The sequence below is a fragment of the Eptatretus burgeri genome, chromosome 18 (genome assembly GCF_056783735.1).
Source record: "Eptatretus burgeri isolate ZD-2024b chromosome 18, Ebu_testis_v1, whole genome shotgun sequence".
NCBI lineage: Eukaryota > Metazoa > Chordata > Myxini > Myxiniformes > Myxinidae > Eptatretus > Eptatretus burgeri.
Window position 1 is genome coordinate 12,562,817 of NC_140978.1, and position 22,489 is coordinate 12,585,305.

Genomic DNA, 22,489 nt, shown 5'->3' on the forward strand with positions numbered 1-22,489 from the left:
AAGTAAATATGTAAATACTTTGAGTTATAAGACTTGGTAATTTGTTTAAATTTTCAGATTTCACTCGAGATTTTGAAAATTAATTGGACCACCAGCTCTGATCCTCAAATCTGAAGACAGATTTTGATTATATGCTTTAATTAGTCTGTGAGAGGTCATCATGGAAAATCGCTCGTGCTTTTTGAGTAGGCCAAAACAAAATGGTGGATTAAGACCCCTGTGAGGTGAATGTGGGCTGACCAAGGGTAAGCCTGTTTTTGGTTTAAATCTTATAAGTCCCTTAATTATCTTCAAAAGGGGTGTTTCATTTTACCCAACTACCCATTTTTCATTCATGCACTCCCTTGGAGTTCCCTTCATATGCATGCAAAGGTTCGGGTGATATTTAATGGTTTTGGAGTTATGAAGGACACGCACACGCACACACCACACCACACTATCCCTCCGCTCGCGAAGTGAAAAGCGAGCTTCAGCAACTGGTTCAGTTTGTCTCTCTGTTTGTCTGCCCACAAACGTTAGTTTATGACCGAGGAATAATTCGATTTCAATTGAATGTTACATTTTGAACACAAATCGGTGAACTTACCTGGAGTTTTCGCAGTACTTTAGCTCGAAATTAATCTCCATTGTGCATGTGCAGAGAGGAGTGAAATAATATTTTTACTGTGTTTGCCAGATTGGCAGTCAAACAAAATCGAAAATCATTCCAAGCAGGAAGTTTACTGTTTTTAAGAACTTCATAAAGGACACAAACAACAGGCATGATGAACTCATGTAACGTGTTTGATTGGGTGGTGTAAAAGCTGCTGCATCAATTGCGGTAAATTTCCAGACAAAATTTTTTTTTTTTTCTACAACCTTTAAAATCTTAATTTTATTTCTATTGAATTATATAGTTTTTTGTTTTGTTTTATACATGGTCAAGGCTTGTGGAAAAGCTCAGGCACAGAACAGATCAGGACACTACACAACAAAGGGGCAGTGCAGGAGAAAGGGGAAATGCCAACAGCAGGGCCGAGGGAGAAAGTTGACGGAGACGGACAAACAACGAATGCAGGTAATGATGAGGAAGAGGGAAGTAAGAACCCAAGAGGTGGACAAGATGGATACATAAGCAAAATTTTTGGAGGGTGGCGGGGGGGGGGGTGGTTTAACGGGTGTAGAAAAGATCATCAAATTAAATCAAGTTTATTGTCGTATGTAGAACATATTGTCATGTCCAGGGGGTTTTGACTGACCTGGACGGATAACGGAATGAGCTCCCTTTGAGGTGAACAGCCAATATTCTCGGGAGATTATGGCGTGCGTGGGACAGGAGGGCAGCGAGGACGAAGGCACAAGGGTTTATACTCGAACCCACGACAAATAGACAACACAAGCAACTTAAATAAATCTGGGGTTTAATGAAAAAAAATCAAACATTTACAATGGTAATAATAAGAAGGACAAATGTGTCCAAGAGCCATGAGGAGAAGGAGGATGAGGAGGAGGAGGAGAAGGAGGAGGAGGAGCAGAAGGAGAAGTAGACGAAAACTCTCATATAGCCAGTGTTCGCAACGCGACGTGGCTAAAAACGGAATGTAAGGTAAAAGTAAATTCCTATTTGAGGCGCCTCTACACAGATTTTGATACAGACAAGGGGACAGAACAAACAAAAGAAAAATCCTCCTTTTCTCCCGGCACTTAGCTGTGTGCCCAGAGGTGAGTTTCTGGAGCTTGAGGTTCTCCAAACCGCATCGTCACTGCGTGGGAAAACGCGCCCAAAATGATGCCCAGCCACTCTTTGGGTGGGAGACATACAGGAAGAAACTTGGGTGGTGATACACAACACCAGGGCACAGAAACCCACATGCAGCAGCTTTTCACCATCGTACCTGCGGATGCCGCTCCTCTGCAAAATGGCGCCGACTTCTTGCCAACGTCACTCCCCTGCAAAATGGCGCCGACTCCTTCCTCGGTGACACAACACCGAGGCTTTGAGGTACGTCCTCACACAATCCCGCTGAACAGTCCATGGCCAGCGTCTTACTGCATCGCACAGGCAAATATGCCTCAGCACCAACACGAGCATTGTGCAGCCTTCTTCACCATGTCGAGGGGAAGCTAGCCATAATGCCCTCTCTTCCACTCGCCGATCCTGCCTCACTCGCTTCTGTCCCGCAGCCTCCTCGTGTTCAAACTCGATCCTAACTCCCTCCTCCTCCCTGATGTCATGCCCATCAATCATCTACTCCAGGGGCGTGACTTGCTCGTTGTCATTCGTAGAGGCGCGGTTTTCACCTGCTTGGAAATGTCCGGCTCGGTTGTTGTTTTAAGGATGTGTTTCCTTATTTTATCGCCGGTCATGGAAATGCAAAGACATAGGAAAAGGTCACAGGGGCCAATTACATACTGGGAGAAATTAGCCTTAATCCCTACCTAATTAACACAGCACCACTCCTCCCCCCTTCAACCCCCCATGTGGTGATAAGTAAAACTTAAGCTGACAGTTTCCCTACTTACTTTACATCGAGATGTCTCCTACATGCCCATGGACCAAGCTTCTCATACAATCCTATCCTTCCGATGAAATTCCTCCATATACCGCACAAATGAAAAAAATCGACAATTAAATTTAGTTTAATCTTCGCACCAGGAAAAAAAACAAAGGAAGAAACAAACAAGCAGTCATAGACTGGTACTTACGAAATCGTCAACTTGACCTCTGACCTTGTCTAATAAAAGCTGTCTCGAGATAAGGTAGCGACACAAACCAGAAATTTCTATGATGATTCTGTACCAAACCATCAAAAATCAAATATTTGACCTCACTGTGACCTTGACCTTTGACCGATTTTGACCAAAATCTAATCAGCACTAGCCATCACCCTCCTGAATCATGTGGTGTAATTTGACATTGGTAGCCTCTTCTCTTCTCGAGTTATCGTGCCTACAAACAAACAAACACACAAACAGATGACGGAAGTCATCAAAGATTTCGTAAGTAATAACCAACAAAATGTTTTTAACATGAATTTGTAAATATGGAGACGTAACAAACGCGTCATGGTTTTGGGTGGGTGATGACTTGAGATGGTCGTGAACAGCTGGTTTGAAGACCTGGAGGGAAGAATGAGATTGCAGAGTAAGCCTTGAATCAAATGAGACTTCACCAGTGAACAAGACTAATCACCTTTTTTTGGCACTTTCAAACACCTTCCGTTTCGCGATACTTGGACAAAATATGACGTCATTACGAAAAAAAAACTTAGCCCTACAGAAATGAGAGACACTTCATCAGATAAATTCCACGTTTCACCCAGTTCGCCAGGGGGACCACGTGGCAACATTGTACGTGATATGTAGTTGACTGCTCGGGGGGAAGGGGCAATTCAGGTGGGGGAATCCCTGCTTCGGTAGGGAGTCGAGAAGACGAGTCAGGAAGAACTGCAATCACCGACAAAGAAATGTTTGGGATCACCGACCCCTGAACCTTGCACCACTCTGGTCGGGTTTGTGGGGAAAATACACGATAAACACGGATTAAGACGGAACAAATGATATAAAATACGCGAACCATTTGAAATGACTAAATAAACAAGCAGTCTTAGACTGATACTTACGAAATCGTTAACTTGACCTCTGACCTTGTCTAATAAAAGTTGTCTCTGGAGAAGGTAGCGACGCAAACCAGAAGTTTATACGATGATTCTGTACCAAACCATCAAAAATCAAATGTTTGACCTCACTGTGACCTTGAGCTTTGACCGATTTTGACCAAAATCTAAGCAGCGCTAGCCATCACCCTCCTGAATCACGTGGTGTAATTTGACATTGGTAGCTTCTTCCGTTCTCGAGTTATCGTGCCTACAAACAAACACACACACAAACAAACGCACACAAACAAACAAACAAACACACACAAACAGATGACGGAAGTCATCAACATACTTACGAAATCTAAAGATTTCTAAAGATAACTTGACCTCTGACCTTGTCTAATAAAAGCTGTCTCTCGAGAAGGTAGCGACGCAAAGCAGAAGTTTCTACGATGATTCTGTCCCAAACCATCAAAAATCGAATGTTTTGGATGTTTGACCTCACTGTGACCTTGACCTTTGACCGATTTTGACCAAAATCTAATCAGCACTAGCCATCACCCTCCTGAATCACGTGGTGTAATTTGACATTGGTAGCTTCTTCCATTCTCGAGTTATCGTGCCCACAAACAAACAAACACACACACACACAAACAGATTCCGGAAGTGATCAATATACTTTCGAAATCTTAGATTTCGTAAGTAATAATCCAGCGTTCGACAACTGTTCATTCTCCACGATGCTGCACCCTCGAGCTCGTATTAAACACGAAGTTATTTGCATGATTTCATCCCTGTTAGAAACCATTTTTAGATTTTAATGAAGACTTGGCTCGACATTTATATCGTGCGTGATTCCTGAGTCCCGTGACGTCAGGCGGGTCAGCGCGCGTAACAGTTGGGTCCACCAATCAAACGCAGGTGAAATGTGTGTCGTCATCACGCACGGAAGATGATGAACGTGCACAGGAAACAGATTTTAAACAACAACAAACATTAAAAAAAAAGAGTGCATCACCGGTGTTTAAGGTAAGTTTATGTTTTGGTGTTTCTTCATTATTTCCGTGAAATAACCAAATGATTTGGGGAAACGAAATAACGAACGTTTCCGTTTCCGGATTTAAAGGACGATTTGACAGTGGTTGTCGACGTGGAGCTGTTCCTGAACTGAGCCCGAGGTTTCAGCGCCGCTCCTTGCGGTTCTCTGAGGAAATCCCATCCAAGTTAGTAACAGTCGGGAGAACGAACGTTGAAGATACTCATCGACGACAACCAATCATTGATCAGCGGCGTCTTCTCCGCCGTCAACATCAGAAGGGAGAATCCGGAAAAGTAATTATTTATTTATTTATGTTTGTTTTCCGACTCCGGACATCGGTTGGTGCTTCGGACCGGAAGGGGAGGAGCTCTCGGCAGGTAAAACGAGGTCGGCACCGTCGGTTGGGTTCAGTTGGTGCGGAGGGAGTTCGTGGGTATCGGACACGTGATGTGAGTCTCTCCCGGTTGTGTAAACGTGGTGTGAGTCTCTCCCGGTTGTATAAACGAGGTGTGAGCCTCTCCCGGTTGTGTAAACGAGGTGTGAGCCTCTCCCGGTTGTGTAAACGAGGTGTGAGTCTCTCCCGGTTGTGTAAACGAGGTGTGAGTCTCTCCCGGTTGTGTAAACGAGGTGTGAGTCTCTCCCGGTTGTGTAAACGAGGTGTGAGTCTCCCGGTTGTGTAAACGAGGTGTGAGTCTCCCGGTTGTGTAAACGAGGTGTGAGTCTCTCCCAGTTGTGTAAATGTGGTGTGAGTCTGTACCAGTTGTGTAAACGTGGTGTGTGTGTGTCTCTCCCAGTTGTGTAAACGAGGTGTGTGTCTCTCCCAGTTGTGTAAACGTGGTGTGAGTCTCTCCCGGTTGTGTAAACGAGGTGTGAGCCTCTCCCGGTTGTGTAAACGAGGTGTGAGCCTCTCCCGGTTGTGTAAACGAGGTGTGAGCCTCTCCCGGTTGTGTAAACGAGGTGTGAGTCTCCCGGTTGTGTAAACGAGGTGTGAGTCTCCCGGTTGTGTAAACGAGGTGTGAGTCTCTCCCGGTTGTGTAAACGAGGTGTGTCTCTCCCAGTTGTGTAAACGAGGTGTGTGTCTCTCCCAGTTGTGTAAACGAGGTGTGTGTCTCTCCCAGTTGTGTAAATGTGGTGTGAGTCTGTACCAGTTGTGTAAACGTGTGTCTCTCCCGGTTGTGTAAACGAGGTGTGAGTCTCTCCCGGTTGTGTAAACGAGGTGTGAGTCTCTCCCAGTTGTGTAAACGAGGTGTGAGTCTCTCCCAGTTGTGTAAACGAGGTGTGTGTCTCTCCCAGTTGTGTAAACGTGGTGTGAGTCTGTCCCGGTTGTGTAAACGAGGTGTGTGTCTCTCCCAGTTGTGTAAATGTGGTGTGAGTCTGTACCAGTTGTGTAAACGTGGTGTGAGTCTCTCCCGGTTGTGTAAATGTGGTGTGAGTCTGTACCAGTTGTGTAAACGTGGTGTGAGTCTCTCCCGGTTGTGTAAATGTGGTGTGAGTCTGTACCAGTTGTGTAAACGTGGTGTGAGTCTGTACCAGTTGTGTAAACGTGGTGTGAGTCTGTACCAGTTGTGTAAACGAGGTGTGAGTCTCTCCCGGTTGTGTAAACGAGGTGTGAGTCTCTCCCGGTTGTGTAAACGAGGTGTGAGTCTCTCCCGGTTGTGTAAATGTGGTGAGTCTGGCCCGGTTGTGTAAACGTGGTGTGTGTGTGTCTCTCCCAGTTGTGTAAATGTGGTGTGAGTCTGGCCCGGTTGTGTAAATGTGGTGTGAGTCTGTCCCGGTTGTGTAAACGAGGTGTGAGTCTCTCCCAGTTGTGTAAATGTGGTGTGTGTCTCTCCCAGTTGTGTAAACGAGGTGTGAGTCTCTCCCAGTTGTGTAAATGTGGTGTGAGTCTGGCCCGGTTGTGTGAACGTGGTGTGAGTCTCTCCCGGTTGTGTAAACGAGGTGTGAGCCTCTCCCGGTTGTGTAAACGAGGTGTGAGTCTCCCGGTTGTGTAAACGAGGTGTGAGTCTCTCCCGGTTGTGTAAACGAGGTGTGAGTCTCTCCCAGTTGCAGCAATGCCAACCCTCCCGATTTCATCGGGAGGCTTCCGAAAATTCACCCAAACTCCCGCCCTTACGATCACTATCCTTATCCTCCCGAAATTTTGATATTTTTGCACTGTTCACTAATCAGAATGTACTGGTATGAGAATTGAATGAAAAGCATCGTCTGCTACGTATAGCATGTGGTAACTCCATAACGTTCGCTGCTACCAAATTGTACGTAAAAAATTGCAAATTCAAATGAGGAGCAGCGAAACATTGGGTCTGGATCTCGCTTATGCGATCATGCACTGAGATTTAGTGCATGCGGTATGTGTGCAATACAGTGCATGCGGTATGTATGCACAGTGTATATGCATGCGATACGCTCACTGCATGCAGCTGGGCCCCGTACCAACTCGGCGGTCGCGACCACCGTGCGGTGTTTAACAGCCGCTAGAGTTCTACGAGTCGCGCTGCAGCTGTGGAACATCGACTTCGAAGTTACCGATGCTTCAAGCCCTCGATGTTGATTACGAAATGGCAGAAAAGAAGCTTACGAAGACCAAGAAATGGTCTCAGAAGTGCAAGACCGAATACAGTCTCCAATACCCGTGTATTCGAAAGTCTGAAAGAGGAATTCATCATGCGTATTGTACAGTATGCAGTGTTGATATTTCAGTTGAGCACGGAGGTCGCGATGATATTCGGAAGCACGTTGGAAGCAAACGGCACACAGACATTGCAAAGGAGAGATCTTCGAGCACGAGTACCGGTACACTTCTGAATTATTTCACCAAACAAGGGACAAGCGAGGAAGAGGATGTTACCTGAGCGGAACTTCTCTTTAGTGGATTTATTGTGGAACATAACTTGCCCATATCAGTCTCAGATCATGCTGGACCTCTATTTCAAAAGATGTTTCCAGATTCAAAAGTTGCTTCAAAGTATGGATGTGCAAGAACAAAAACTTCAGCAATAACACTGGTCAACAATTTTTTTACTTTCTGAATGTTGTCTAGATTTCTACAAGTGAATTAGGGTATTCTGGCACTGCTGAATCAGGAAATGGCATCCGTTTCTCTCCATCAGGTCAGGTTTTTGTGCTAAGTTGATTTGAAAAAATCAGATCTTGTGACAAAATCGATTACATTTTTGTGGCATTATCAGCTGATTTTTGTCAACACATATCATCCTAAACATGTTTTTAAGAAAAAAAAATGTTTTGCCAACAACATTTATTGATTACATGATAGAAACATCGATTACTGTCATCTGAATGGTGGGCATTGATAAAGGTAAGTACAAGTAAATTGCATGTTGCGTCACCACTGTTCAAACTTCAGGGCTTGAACTTCCGTTTCTTCGAACTCCTGGAATGTTCAGCGGCAGGGAGGTCTCTCTTCAGATTCCAACAGTAGTCAGCCATCATGACTGCGTCCCCGCGACCCTGATACCTGGTCTCCATCTCCTTCATGTCCTGATGGAATCTCTCCCCCTGCTCGTCACTCATTGAACCCAGGTTCTCAGGAAACCGGTTCATATGTGAAAATAGGTAGTGCATCTTGATGCTCATGTTGCAGCCCAGGTTTCTGAAAGCAGTCAGCATGTTGTTGACAAGTTCTGCGTAGTTTCTGGCCTTATTGTTGCCAAGAAAGTTCTTCACTACCAAAACAAATGTCTTCCACGCTTCCAGTTCCACTTCGTTCATTGAGTTTTTGAACTCTGGATCTCTGATGAGCTGACGGATCTGAGAACCATCAAAGATGCCAGCTTTCAACTTCTCCATGGTCAATCCTGGAAAATCCTGGCACAAGTAAGTGAAGCAGTCACCATCTTTGTCCAGAGCCTTGGTGAACTGCTTGATTAAGCCGAGCTTGATGTGCAGCGGTGGGAAGAGTATTCTGTCTCTGTCCACCAGAGGGTCGTTGATGACGTTCCTTTCTTTGCATGGCACCAATTCCTCCCGCACAGGCCAGTCCTTCTTCGTGTAATGCTGAGCACGGTCCCTACTATCCCACATGCACAGAAAACATGGGTACTTGGTGAAGCCAGACTGTTGTCCCAACAAAAGTTCACCATCTTCAGGTCAACACAAATAAACCACTTATGCTGATCATAACCAATTTTCTCCAGCACGTACTTCACCGCTTCATACTTCTCCTTCAGTGTAGTCGAGTGAGCGATGGGTACAGAGGCAAACTGGTTGCCGTTGTGTAGCAGAACACATTTCAGTGATCGCTTGCTGCTGTCAATGAACAGTCTCCAATCTTTGGGTTCGTACTGTGGCACTCCAAGCTTGAGCAGAAGCGCATGTCATAAATTGGCGCATGTAGGTATTGTGCATTCTTCAGAGTTCGTTATTTCAAGAAATACAACTTTTTTGTATCACATTATTACAAAATCTGCCCCATTAACTTTAGTTTTGATCCACGAACTTTATGCTTTGCCTCACCAATTTTTGGAAGATTTTGAGGTTTTATGACTTCAAACTGATCCCTTTTCGACATAATCACCTAGAACTATCGTACCTGAATACTTCTTGTCATTAAAATAATTATTTCCAATCAAAACAATTATTTGACATGACATTTTACCCCCACCAACTTCTTCTAAAATGCTCCACACATGCGTACATGTGAACAAAAATGTAAAAAACGACATGTGGCCATATCTTAAAAACTTGACCTGATTGAACAAAACTAATGTGAGTTTTGGATTCAGCGCATCAGATTCGTCCTAAATCAGCTTAAAAAATGCAGACAACAAATTTGTTGTTGACCAGTGTAATTGGTGAGTTGTCAAATGTTACTGCTTCATCTATTGCCGATATTGCTAGACTAGCTCCATTTAGCCTAGCTACAGACGGTAGCAATGACAGTGGTGAGGCCCAGCTATATCCTGTCCTGATTTCGTACTATGACAACAGTGCTGGGATTGTGAAGCAAGGTTTGCTAAGTTTGCCTGCGTGCAAACAAGATTCCACTGGAGAAAACATTTTCAAACTGCTTGATCATGAGTTCAGTGACAGGAAAATTCCGTGGGGAAATTGTGTTTCCTTTTGTGCTGATAATGCCTCTGTCATGGTGGGCAAGCACAAAGGAGTCGCTGCTTATATCCACAAACAAAATCCAGAGTGCTACATCATGGGATGCCCTTGCCATATGATGCACAATACGGCCAAGAAGGCGGCTCAGGCCTTACCCATTGAATTAGATGACTTTCTCATCGATATTTACTACTACTTGGACAAAAGTAGTAAACGTGTCAAAGGAGTGAAAGCACTGCAAGAACTCTGTGATGCCCCGACACACAAGATTCTGAAGCATGTCGCAACAAGGTGGCTGTCCCTTGGTCAGTGCCTACACAGGCTGATTGAACAGTGGGAGCCACTTCGCCTCTTCTTCAAAGAAGAAGTACGAAGAAAAATGCAACCAACTGTAGCCAAGACTCTAACAACGAGCAAGAAGGACGGCACTGTATCTACTGCCAGTACTGGCACTGCAGGATCAAGCACTAGTGGAGCAGCATTCACCACTACCACTGCAGTATCTGCTGCGAAGAAGACAGCAGGGACAGCACCAAAACCAATGCTGAGAGCAGGTAGCATCACCGGCCCTTCATCACGTTCATCCACAAAGCAGATCCCTTCAGAGTCGAGAAAGACTGTGATAGTCCCATCTACAGGCAAAGAAGGACCCAAGTTAAGTTCTGCTTTTGCCAAATCACTTGATAGAAGCTCAGCAAAACCTTCGAATCAGAGGTCTTCTTCCTTGGCTGCACCTACCTCAAGCTCTCTCCTCAAACGTAAAATTGGATCTGGTACTACGAGTCTCACCTCTTCTGCTGGCAGTAAACGCAAGTGTGATCGCCCTGCGGCTAAGTGTACTACGAGTTCTACAACTAAAAGCGCATCTTCCTCAAACACTGTGCAGGAATCTAGAGAAAAACGTGTCAACAGGATGTTCTTGTCTCCACAAACAAAACTCTATTGTTTCTTCCTTCAATATGCTAACAAGCTTTTTGAGAAGGGGAATCTTCTGCTCCAAAGAGACGAACCCTGTATTCATCTCCTGCACGGAGAATTGAATGGTCTTCTGAAAGATATCTTCGTACGGTTTTTGAAACCATCGGTGTCATCGGTTGCTCTGGTAAATGTACCCTTCTCTGACAGAAATCATCAGAAGAATGATGAGGACCTCATGATTGGGAACGATGCCAAACTGTATATAAGGGAACAAAGGAGTCTCAAGAAATCCACCTTCACTCTGAGTGAGTCAGACATCCAAGGTTTCTTTAGTGCAGTTCGCTCATATTATGTGAAAGCCTGCAATTATATCTTCAAAACCTGGCCGCTAGATGATGAATTAGCCAAGCATGCTCAGGTGCTGGATGTTAAGCTACACCAAGAAGTGGGGTTTGACTGTGTGGAGTTTTTCATCAAGAAATTCCCCTGTCTGTTCAGTGGCGGTGATAGTGACATAGACAGTCTTGAGAGTGAATTCGCTCACTGCCAGGCAGACGCCTCCATAGCTACAATTGCTACTGAGACAGTGAGAGTGGATGAGCAGTGGCATCGGATTTCACAGCTCACAGATCCCTGCACTGGTGCCAAGAAGTATCCTAATTTGAGCAAAGTGATGAAGGGAATCTTGGTCATTCCTCATTCGAACGCATCATGTAAGCGGGCACTCAGTCTTGTACGGAAGAATCATACTGAATTTCGTCCCAATTTGAGTGTCAAAACCCTGGAAGCTCTCTTAATTGAAAAACTAGCTCATAGCACCCCTTGCTACCAGAGAGAATACAGCAAAGACATAATCAGAAGGGCTAAAAGAGCCACACAGCTGTCACTCAGCAAAGCTGCCATGGAAAAAGCAAGCAGCAGTAGTACCAGCCAGTAAGGTAAGAAAAATATTGCTTCTTTTGTGCTTTTTGTTAATCTTTGATTGTCCCCTAACTTACTAATATTAACATACATGTAACATTAAAAAGTGCACAATTTTCCCCTTTTTTGTTCAAAAAGTGGGAATTCTTAACATGTTAAATGCTCCAAAATAGGGCTCAGAGGGCACTAGAGAGCGTCTAGAACCCCAGAGCTTCCAGGGCCCTAAGGCGGGCCCTGGACCCCGCCGCAAGGGTCGAGCGCTCCGCGCTCGAGATGTGCGCTTAGCGCACATTATTTGGTGTCGGTTGCAAATCCTCCCTAATTCTGATTTCCAAAAGTTGGCATCTCTGCAGTTGTGTAAACGAGGTGTGTGTCTCTCCCAGTTGTGTAAACGTGGTGTGAGTCTGTCCCGGTTGTGTAAACGAGGTGTGTCTCTCCCAGTTGTGTAAATGTGGTGTGAGTCTGTACCAGTTGTGTAAATGTGGTGTGAGTCTGTACCAGTTGTGTAAACGTGGTGTGAGTCTCTCCCGGTTGTGTAAATGTGGTGTGAGTCTGTACCAGTTGTGTAAACGTGGTGTGAGTCTGTACCAGTTGTGTAAACGAGGTGTGAGTCTCTCCCGGTTGTGTAAACGAGGTGTGAGTCTCTCCCAGTTGTGTAAATGTGGTGAGTCTGGCCCGGTTGTGTAAACGAGGTGTGAGTCTCTCCCAGTTGTGTAAACGAGGTGTGAGTCTCTCCCAGTTGTGTAAACGAGGTGTGAGTCTCCCAGTTGTGTAAACGAGGTGTGAGTCTCTCCCAGTTGTGTAAATGTGGTGTGAGTCTGTCCCGGTTGTGTAAACGAGGTGTGTGTCTCTCCCAGTTGTGTAAACGTGGTGTGAGTCTCTCCCGCTTGTGTAAACGTGGTGTGAGTCTGTACCAGTTGTGTAAACGTGGTGTGTGTCTCTCCCAGTTGTGTAAATGTGGTGTGTGTCTGTCCCAGTTGTGTAAACGTGGTGTGAGTCTGTACCAGTTGTGTAAACGTGGTGTGAGTCTCTCCCGGTTGTGTAAACGAGGTGTGAGCCTCTCCCGGTTGTGTAAACGAGGTGTGAGTCTCTCCCGGTTGTGTAAACGAGGTGTGAGTCTCTCCCGGTTGTGTAAACGAGGTGTGAGTCTCTCCCGGTTGTGTAAACGAGGTGTGAGTCTCTCCCGGTTGTGTAAACGAGGTGTGAGTCTCTGCCGGTTGTGTAAACGAGGTGTGAGTCTCTGCCGGTTGTGTAAACGAGGTGTGAGTCTCTGCCGGTTGTGTAAACGAGGTGTGAGTCTCTGCCGGTTGTGTAAACGAGGTGTGAGTCTCTCCCGGTTGTGTAAACGAGGTGTGAGTCTCTCCCGGTTGTGTAAACGAGGTGTGAATTTCTCCCGGTTGTGTAAACGAGGTGTGAGTCTGTACCAGTTGTGTAAACGTGGTGTGAGTCTCTCCCGGTTGTGTAAACGTGGTGTGAGTCTCTCCCGGTTGTGTAAACGTGGTGTGAGCCTCTCCCGGTTGTGTAAACGAGGTGTGAGCCTCTCCCGGTTGTGTAAACGAGGTGTGAGCCTCTCCCGGTTGTGTAAACGAGGTGTGAGCCTCTCCCGGTTGTGTAAACGAGGTGTGAGCCTCTCCCGGTTGTGTAAACGAGGTGTGAGCCTCTCCCGGTTGTGTAAACGAGGTGTGAGCCTCTCCCGGTTGTGTAAACGAGGTGTGAGCCTCTCCCGGTTGTGTAAACGAGGTGTGAGCCTCTCCCGGTTGTGTAAACGAGGTGTGAGCCTCTCCCGGTTGTGTAAACGAGGTGTGAGCCTCTCCCGGTTGTGTAAACGAGGTGTGAGCCTCTCCCGGTTGTGTAAACGAGGTGTGAGCCTCTCCCGGTTGTGTAAACGAGGTGTGAGCCTCTCCCGGTTGTGTAAACGAGGTGTGAGCCTCTCCCGGTTGTGTAAACGAGGTGTGAGCCTCTCCCGGTTGTGTAAACGAGGTGTGAGCCTCTCCCGGTTGTGTAAACGAGGTGTGAGTCTCTCCCGGTTGTCTAAACGAGGTGTGTCTCTCCCGGTTGTGTAAACGAGGTGAGTCTCTCCCAGTTGTGTAAACGAGGTGTGTGTCTGTCCCGGTTGTGTAAACGAGGTGTGTGTCTCTCCCAGTTGTGTAAACGTGGTGTGAGTCTGTACCAGTTGTGTAAACGTGGTGTGAGTCTCTCCCGGTTGTGTAAACGTGGTGTGAGTCTCTCCCGGTTGTGTAAACGTGGTGTGAGTCTCTCCCAGTTGTGTAAACGTGGTGTGAGTCTGTACCAGTTGTGTAAACGTGGTGTGAGTCTCTCCCGGTTGTGTAAACGAGGTGTGAGTCTCTCCCGGTTGTGTAAACGAGGTGTGAGTCTCTCCCAGTTGTGTAAACGAGGTGTGAGTCTCTCCCAGTTGTGTAAACGAGGTGTGAGTCTCTCCCAGTTGTGTAAACGAGGTGTGTGTCTCTCCCAGTTGTGTAAATGTGGTGAGTCTGGCCCGGTTGTGTAAACGTGGTGTGTGTGTGTGTGTGTGTGTGTGTGTGTGTGTGTGTGTGTGTGTGTGTGTGTGTGTGTGTGTGTGTGTGTGTGTGTCTCCCAGTTGTGTAAATGTGGTGTGAGTCTGTCCCGGTTGTGTAAATGTGGTGTGAGTCTGTCCCGGTTGTGTAAACGAGGTGTGTGTCTCCCAGTTGTGTCAATGTGGTGTGAGTCTGTCCCGGTTGTGTAAACGAGGTGTGATCCTCTCCCGGTTGTGTAAATGTGGTGTGAGTCTGTACCAGTTGTGTAAACGAGGTGTGAGTCTCTCCCTGTTGTGTAAACGAGGTGTGAGCCTCTCCCGGTTGTGCAAACGAGGTGTGAGCCTCTCCCGGTTGTGTAAACGAGGTGTGAGCCTCTCCCGGTTGTGTAAACGAGGTGAGTCTGGCCCGGTTGTGTAAACGTGGTGTGTGTCTGTCCCGGTTGTGTAAACGAGGTGTGTCTGTCCCGGTTGTGTAAACGAGGTGTGTGTCTCTCCCAGTTGTGTAAACGTGGTGAGTCTCTCTCGGTTGTGTAAACGTGGTGTGAGTCTCTCCCGGTTGTGTAAACGTGGTGTGAGTCTGTACCAGTTGTGTAAACGTGGTGTGAGTCTCTCGCGGTTGTGTAAACGAGGTGTGAGTCTCTCGCGGTTGTGTAAACGAGGTGTGAGTCTCTCGCGGTTGTGTAAACGAGGTGTGAGTCTCTCCCGGTTGTGTAAATGTGGTGTGTCTCTCCCAGTTGTGTAAATGTGGTGAGTCTGGCCCGGTTGTGTAAACGTGGTGTGTGTCTGTCCCGGTTGTGTAAACGAGGTGTGTGTCTCCCAGTTGTGTCAATGTGGTGTGAGTCTGTCCCGGTTGTGTAAACGAGGTGTGATCCTCTCCCGGTTGTGTAAATGTGGTGTGAGTCTGTACCAGTTGTGTAAATGAGGTGTGACCCTCTCCCGGTTGTGCAAACGAGGTGTGAGCCTCTCCCGGTTGTGTAAACGAGGTGTGAGCCTCTCCCGGTTGTGTAAACGAGGTGTGAGCCTCTCCCAGTTGTGTAAACGAGGTGTGAGCCTCTCCCGGTTGTGTAAACGAGGTGTGAGCATCTCCCAGTTGTGTAAATGTGGTGAGTCTGGCCCGGTTGTGTAAACGTGGTGTGTGTGTGTCCCAGTTGTGTAAATGTGGTGTGAGTCTGTACCAGTTGTGTAAACGTGGTGTGAGTCTGTCCCGGTTGTGTAAACGAGGTGTGTGTCTCTCCCAGTTGTGTAAATGTGGTGTGAGTCTGTCCCGGTTGTGTAAACGAGGTGTGAGCCTCTCCCGGTTGTGTAAATGTGGTGTGAGTCTGTACCAGTTGTGTAAACGAGGTGCGAGCCTCTCCCGGTTGTGTAAACGAGGTGTGAGCCTCTCCCAGTTGTGTAAATGTGGTGAGTCTGGCCCGGTTGTGTGTGTGTGTGTGTGTGTGTGTGTGTGTGTGTGTGTGTGTGTGTGTGTGTGTGTGTGTGTGTGTGTGTGTGTGTCTCTCTCCCAGTTGTGTAAATGTGGTGTGAGTCTGTACCAGTTGTGTAAACGTGGTGTGAGTATGTCCCGGTTGTGTAAACGAGGTGTGTGTCTCTCCCAGTTGTGTAAATGTGGTGTGAGTCTGTCCCGGTTGTGTAAACGAGGTGTGAGCCTCTCCCGGTTGTGTGAATGTGGTGTGAGTCTGTCCCGGTTGTGTAAACGTGGTGTGTGTGTGTGTGTGTCTCTCCCAGTTGTGTAAATGTGGTGTGAGTCTGTCCCGGTTGTGTAAACGAGGTGTGTGTCTCCCAGTTGTGTCAATGTGGTGTGAGTCTGTCCCGGTTGTGTAAACGAGGTGTGATCCTCTCCCGGTTGTGTAAATGTGGTGTGAGCCTCTCCCGGTTGTGCAAACGAGGTGTGAGCCTCTCCCGGTTGTGCAAACGAGGTGTGAGCCTCTCCCGGTTGTGTAAACGAGGTGTGAGCCTCTCCCGGTTGTGTAAACGAGGTGTGAGCCTCTCCCGGTTGTGTAAACGAGGTGTGAGCCTCTCCCGGTTGTGTAAACGAGGTGTGAGCCTCTCCCGGTTGTGTAAACGAGGTGTGAGCCTCTCCCGGTTGTGTAAACGAGGTGTGAGCCTCTCCCGGTTGTGTAAACGAGGTGTGAGCCTCTCCCGGTTGTGTAAACGAGGTGTGAGCCTCTCCCGGTTGTGTAAACGAGGTGTGAGCCTCTCCCGGTTGTGTAAACGAGGTGAGTCTGGCCCGGTTGTGTAAACGTGGTGTGTGTCTGTCCCGGTTGTGTAAACGAGGTGTGTGTCTGTCCCGGTTGTGTAAACGAGGTGTGTGTCTGTCCCGGTTGTGTAAACGAGGTGTGTGTCTGTCCCGGTTGTGTAAACGAGGTGTGTGTCTCTCCCGGTTGTGTAAACGTGGTGTGAGTCTCTCCCGGTTGTGTAAACGTGGTGTGAGTCTCTCCCGGTTGTGTAAACGTGGTGTGAGTCTCTCGCGGTTGTGTAAACGAGGTGTGAGTCTCTCGCGGTTGTGTAAACGAGGTGTGAGTCTCTCGCGGTTGTGTAAACGAGGTGTGAGTCTCTCGCGGTTGTGTAAACGAGGTGTGAGTCTCTCGCGGTTGTGTAAACGAGGTGTGAGTCTCTCCCGGTTGTGTAAATGTGGTGTGAGTCTCTCCCGGTTGTGTAAATGTGGTGTCTCTCCCAGTTGTGTAAATGTGGTGAGTCTGGCCCGGTTGTGTAAACGTGGTGTGTGTCTGTCCCGGTTGTGTAAACGAGGTGTGTGTCTCCCAGTTGTGTCAATGTGGTGTGAGTCTGTCCCGGTTGTGTAAACGAGGTGTGATCCTCTCCCGGTTGTGTAAATGTGGTGTGAGTCTGTACCAGTTGTGTAAACGAGGTGTGAGCCTCTCCCTGTTGTGCAAACGAGGTGTGAGCCTCTCCCGGTTGTGCAAACGAGGTGTGAGCCTCTCCCGGTTGTGTAAACGAGGTGTGAGCCTCTCCCGGTTGTGTAAACGAGGTGTGAGCCTCTCCCAGTTGTGTAAATGTGGTGAGTCTGGCCCGGTTGTGTAAACGTGGTGTGTGTGTGTCTCTCCCAGTTGTGTAAATGTGGTGTGAGTCTGTACCAGTTGTGTAAACGTGGTGTGAGTCTGTCCCGGTTGTGTAAACGAGGTGTGTGTCTCTCCCGGTTGTGTAAATGTGGTGTGAGTCTGTACCAGTTGTGTAAACGAGGTGTGAGCCTCTCCCGGTTGTGTAAACGAGGTGTGAGCCTCTCCCAGTTGTGTAAATGTGGTGAGTCTGGCCCGGTTGTGTAAACGTGGTGTGTGTGTGTGTGTGTGTGTGTGTGTGTGTGTGTGTGTGTGTGTGTGTGTCTCTCCCAGTTGTGTAAACGTGGTGTGAGTCTGTCCCGGTTGTGTAAACGAGGTGTGAGCCTCTCCCGGTTGTGTAAACGAGGTGTGAGCCTCTCCCGGTTGTGTAAACGAGGTGTGAGTCTCTCCCGGTTGTGTAAACGAGGTGTGAGTCTCCCGGTTGTGTAAACGAGGTGTGAGTCTCCCGGTTGTGTAAACGAGGTGTGAGTCTCTCCCGGTTGTGTAAACGACGTGTGAGTCTCTCCCGGTTGTGTAAATGAGGTGTGAGCCTCTCCCAGTTGTGTAAATGTGGTGAGTCTGCCCCGGTTGTGTAAACGTGGTGTGTGTGTGTGTGTGTGTGTGTGTGTGTGTGTGTGTGTGTGTGTGTGTGTGTGTGTGTGTGTGTGTGTGTGTGTCTCTCCCAGTTGTGTAAATGTGGTGTGAGACTGTACCAGTTGTGTAAACGTGGTGTGAGTATGTCCCGGTTGTGTAAACGAGGTGTGTGTCTCTCCCAGTTGTGTAAATGTGGTGTGAGTCTGTCCCGGTTGTGTAAACGAGGTGTGATCCTCTCCCGGTTGTGTAAACGAGGTGTGAGCCTCTCCCGGTTGTGTAAACGAGGTGAGCCTCTCCTGGTTGTGTAAACGAGGTGTGATCCTCTCCCGGTTGTGTAAACGAGGTGCGAGCCTCTCCCGGTTGTGTAAACGAGGTGCGAGCCTCTCCCGGTTGTGTAAACGAGGTGCGAGCCTCTCCCGGTTGTGTAAACGAGGTGCGAGCCTCTCCCGGTTGTGTAAACGAGGTGCGAGCCTCTCCCGGTTGTGTAAACGAAGTGCGAGCCTCTCCCGGTTGTGTAAACGTGGTGCGAGTCCCTCCCTGTTGTGTAAACGAGGTGCGAGTCCCTCCCGGTTGTGTAAACGAGGTGCGAGTCCCTCCCGGTTGTGTAAACGAGGTGCGAGTCCCTCCCGGTTGTGTAAACGAGGTGCGAGTCTCTCCCGGTTGTGTAAACGAGGTGCGTCTGTCCCGGTTGTGTAAACGAGGTGCATCTGTCCCGGTTGTGTAAACGTGGTTTGAGTCTGTCCCGGTTGTGTAAACGTGGTTTGAGTCTCTCCCGGTTGTGTAAACGAGGTGAGTTTGCTCGACTTCGTCATTTGTTTGGCTGTGCCTGTTAATGACATTGATAATCCCGAAGTGTAAATATCTAACTTCATGTTAAAATGAGACGGTTCATGTATTGATCACCATTTGGGGTTTGATATTTTTACTGGGATCGTCATCATTGTTTGAATTATTAACATCGGAGGTTCATTTGAACCCAACATGTCATTCATTGTGCTGTCTTGGAACCATTGATGTGTTTTATTAGTGCAACAGCTTTATTTTGAGAAGATGGAGGAGACAAATTAGTAATTATGTTAAAATGATTTTCATTATGTGGATCGCTGTGCTCCACGTACCTCACCCCGCGCTGCAGAGCCATCTTTTACCATACCTGCTTTTTCCAAGAGTGAGGGAAGTGTGAGAATGGTCGGGGTGATGGTGGATCGGTGGTTGTGGGGGAATGGTGGGGGGTGGAGGTCGACCAAATATATTTTATGCTCTGTATCTGTATATGTATGTATATATACTGAAACGCAAAAGAAACTTACCACTTTTTTGAAATGTAATAAAATTGTAACAGTTCAAAATAAAACAAACCAACAATTGCTAATTGAAACATTGGCATTTTATTGATGACATGTCAACTTTTTGACCAAGATACACCATCTCATAAGTTTGTTCTACAGCACAGGGTGCAATGTCAGTCCCCTTTCAATAGCATGTGTGGCCACCATTGTTTTGGATACAGGCAGTGCATCGTCGGCGCATACTGCCTACCAGTCTTTGGATGGATTGCTGCTGGATTCTGTCCCACTCAGTCCTCAATGTCTGAAGCCATCTGACTTAGGACCATCTGCCTATCCTGCCTTGCAGTGGTGACTCTTGGCCTCCCTGATCGAGGTCTGTCATCAGCAGAGTTGTGGAGGCTCTGTCCACCAGGGCCGATATCGTCTGGTGTGAACAGCCAAGGCAACGTGCCACCTCACGGTAGCTCAATCCGCCTTGCAGTATGCCCAAGGCACACTGCCGTTGATCCCTTGACAATCGTGGCATGTTGGTTGAAATTCCCATTTTGCGCTGGCCTTTTTAAAACCAATAACAAGACATCACGTGCAGCTCATTAAAATCATCCCGTACCCCTTGGCTAATCACTGACAGTCAAAACGGCTGTTCAACAGCTGTGCTATGAAGTGACCATTGAAGGTTCAAGTGACCATCCGTGACCGTTTTGTCTGACAGTGAGGACACTATTGTCCACAAATAAGTTCACACATTTACTACATGCAGTGTTATTGTTGATATTTGAAGGTTTAAAAGGTGGTACGTTTCTTTTGCATTTCAATATATATGTATATATGTAGAGCCTGGTGTTGGCGCAGTGCTTAGGGCAGCGGCTTGGGATTCAAAAGGTCCTGAGTTCAAGCCCTGTTGGGCCACTAAATTAATACACCAGGGGGTTGACTCAGCCTGTCATCCTTCCGAGGTCTGTGAAATGAGTACCAGCATACTGGGCCGGTGTATACCCCGGTTAAAATAGGTGTACCATATCCCTGTGTCGTAAGAGGCGACCAGGGTTGCGTCAGGAAGGGCATCCGGCGTAAAACATGTGCCAAATCACTATGCGGATCATACGGATGATCTGCTGTGGCGACCCCTAACGGGAGCACCCGAAAGAAGAAGAAGAAGAAGATGTGTATGTATATATATATATATATATATATATATATATATATATATATATATATATATATATATATATATATATATATATATATATATATATATACTGTAAATCAGCAGTCAGAACCCAATAATGAACCTCTGGCCTGGCCCCTAGGGGTCATATCAAAAATCCGAAAGTGTTGTGCACTTCCCCATACATACATCTACTATGTCCCAAAGTTTCAAGTTCCTATTTTGAACGGTGTAGGAGGAGTTACAGGGTTGGACGGACGGCGGAGACAATCACAATATTCCCGCTTTTCTTCGAAAGCGTGGGAATAATAAAAAAAAAACTGAGAACAAATTTATATTTATTTTAAATGATCAGTTAGAACAAGGCGGCAAGGAAAACACAGTATCAAAAACTGGACGGGAATGTCGATCTGCCAACCGTACAGAGCAGACATGTCCCCAATACACCGCTTTCCTTGCTGCTCCGGCTGGGTTTTTACATCGTATATTTTCTTTTGCCCATCTCTTGATCTTGATTAATCAAGTCAAAGTAACAAAAAAAATTAGCATTGATGAATGCAGGTAAGTCACAAATGTGTTTCTTTTGTAATATATATATATATATATATATATATATATATATATATATATATATATATATATATATATATATATATATGTACAACATTGTGGAATTTGTTAAATTTGAAAAAGAACAACACATTTTGGTCACAAATATACATACAGACCTAACCATATGCATTTGCTCCATTATTTTATAAGATTATTATTAACTTATCTGGAATTTAAATTCTACATAAGGTGTGATCATCGTGCTCTGTCCGTCTGTCCACCCGTCTCCGATTTATACTTCTCCGGCTAAACTGCTGGGCCGATCCGGCTGAGATTTGACAGTAACGTTCCGCTCCTGACTGGTAACGTGGATTGCAAAGCTTGTTCCGGTGGCGTGACTTTAAGGTCAAAATGGCCGACTTAGTAAATTTCTTAAAACATCTTCTCCAGACCCACCAGTTAGAATGCCACCAAGTTTGGATTAAATCAGGCCAGGGTATGGATATTAATTAACTTGCAGAAGTTGTACCAATCATGTGACCAGATACTGGCATTTTCAAAGTGACCACCATTGAGAGATGGGGCCAAAACTGATAGAGAGCACGATATCTCAAAAAAGTTGTGGACGAGTTTTGACAAAACTTGGTGGATGGGTTGGGTAGGTGACAAGATCAAGCCGATTCGATTTTGGTTCAGGTACGGATCCATATCCAGCCTATCGGTGGAATACAAAACGTAAACTGTTCAGCCTGGTGGAGGTATACGCTCCAACAAGTGCTGTTCCAGTTGCTGAGTGTTTGTGCTTAATATTGTACTTTTACAATTTTACTTTATGACTATGTCAAACACATGCTTGTCACAAAGTACGGGTAAAGATTATTCTCTCGGCATCGAGGTAAATAAGTATGTAGACATCTCGCGTTCCAAAAGTTGTTTGTTGTTTTTTTTTTTTTCATCCTTTAAAATGTTTTATCAATCATGTTGCACAAGTTTCTTCCTTTTTATCTCGAGTTGCTCTGTGATCCATTTTCTCGACCTTGCCTTGTTTTTCCTCATTCCACTTTTGGTGGTAAGAGTTCGCTGTGTTGAAGAGTTCTGCTCTCTGCAATGTGTATGATCGCTCCTCTCGCCGTCGTCTCGTCGTGCATCATTCTTAAAGTTGCTTTTCCACTTTCAATTCGTGCCTGATGACGCTCTTGCCATGAAATGACTGAGTTCCCGCATATTGTGTGCACTTTAGTAAATTCGTACACTCAACCGACATGTGACCTCTTTGGGAGGTCTTCATTTAGTTAATAAATTGCTTTACTCTCAGTAAACTTTGAAGTTTGCAGCTAATAATAATAATAATAGTTATAGTAATAATCATTATAATATAGGTTCTGTTTCAAGGAACTTCGATGCAGGAGGCCATTTGGCTCATCACAGCCTGCACTATTATTACCAAGCTGTAGTTGTCTGTCTGTCTGCTCCATGCTTGTAAATGCCGAGCACCAAGCAAGGAAGCAACAGGTACCATTTTATAAAGTTTTTGGTATCACTCGGCCGGGGTTCGAACTGCCAACCTCCCAGACTGAGTGGATGTTCTCACCATTACATAACCAAGTCTGGTTAAGATGAAGTTAAAAGTATATATAGGGTGCCGTAGAATTGGAATAATTTTATAACATCCTTTGAATGTTCATACGCTTCAGGAATAGCCCGTACTGTTTAATAAATTATTAGATTGGCGAGGAACGGACATGTAAATGAAAAAAGAACGATCCACGTGCGTCCAGCATATCCTGTTTGCTGT

The 22,489-nt window shown here is 46.4% G+C and overlaps 1 protein-coding gene across 3 annotated transcripts in view; it reads left to right on the forward strand.

Annotated features, from left to right (window-relative positions):
- The first annotated feature begins 4,576 nt into the window (after window positions 1-4,576).
- The window catches only part of LOC147008626 (protein FAM114A2-like), a 64,425-nt gene continuing 46,512 nt past the window's right edge, over window positions 4,577-22,489 (forward strand). The window contains exons 1-2 of one of the 3 annotated variants that reach the window (XM_085864430.1): window positions 4,577-4,607; window positions 4,705-4,910. The gene's annotated coding sequence lies outside the window, so the exon portion shown is untranslated. Of the gene's footprint in view, window positions 4,608-4,704; window positions 4,911-4,963; window positions 5,067-22,489 lie in introns of those variants that run through there. The other 2 variants (XM_085864428.1, XM_085864429.1) reach the window with 2 other exon arrangements.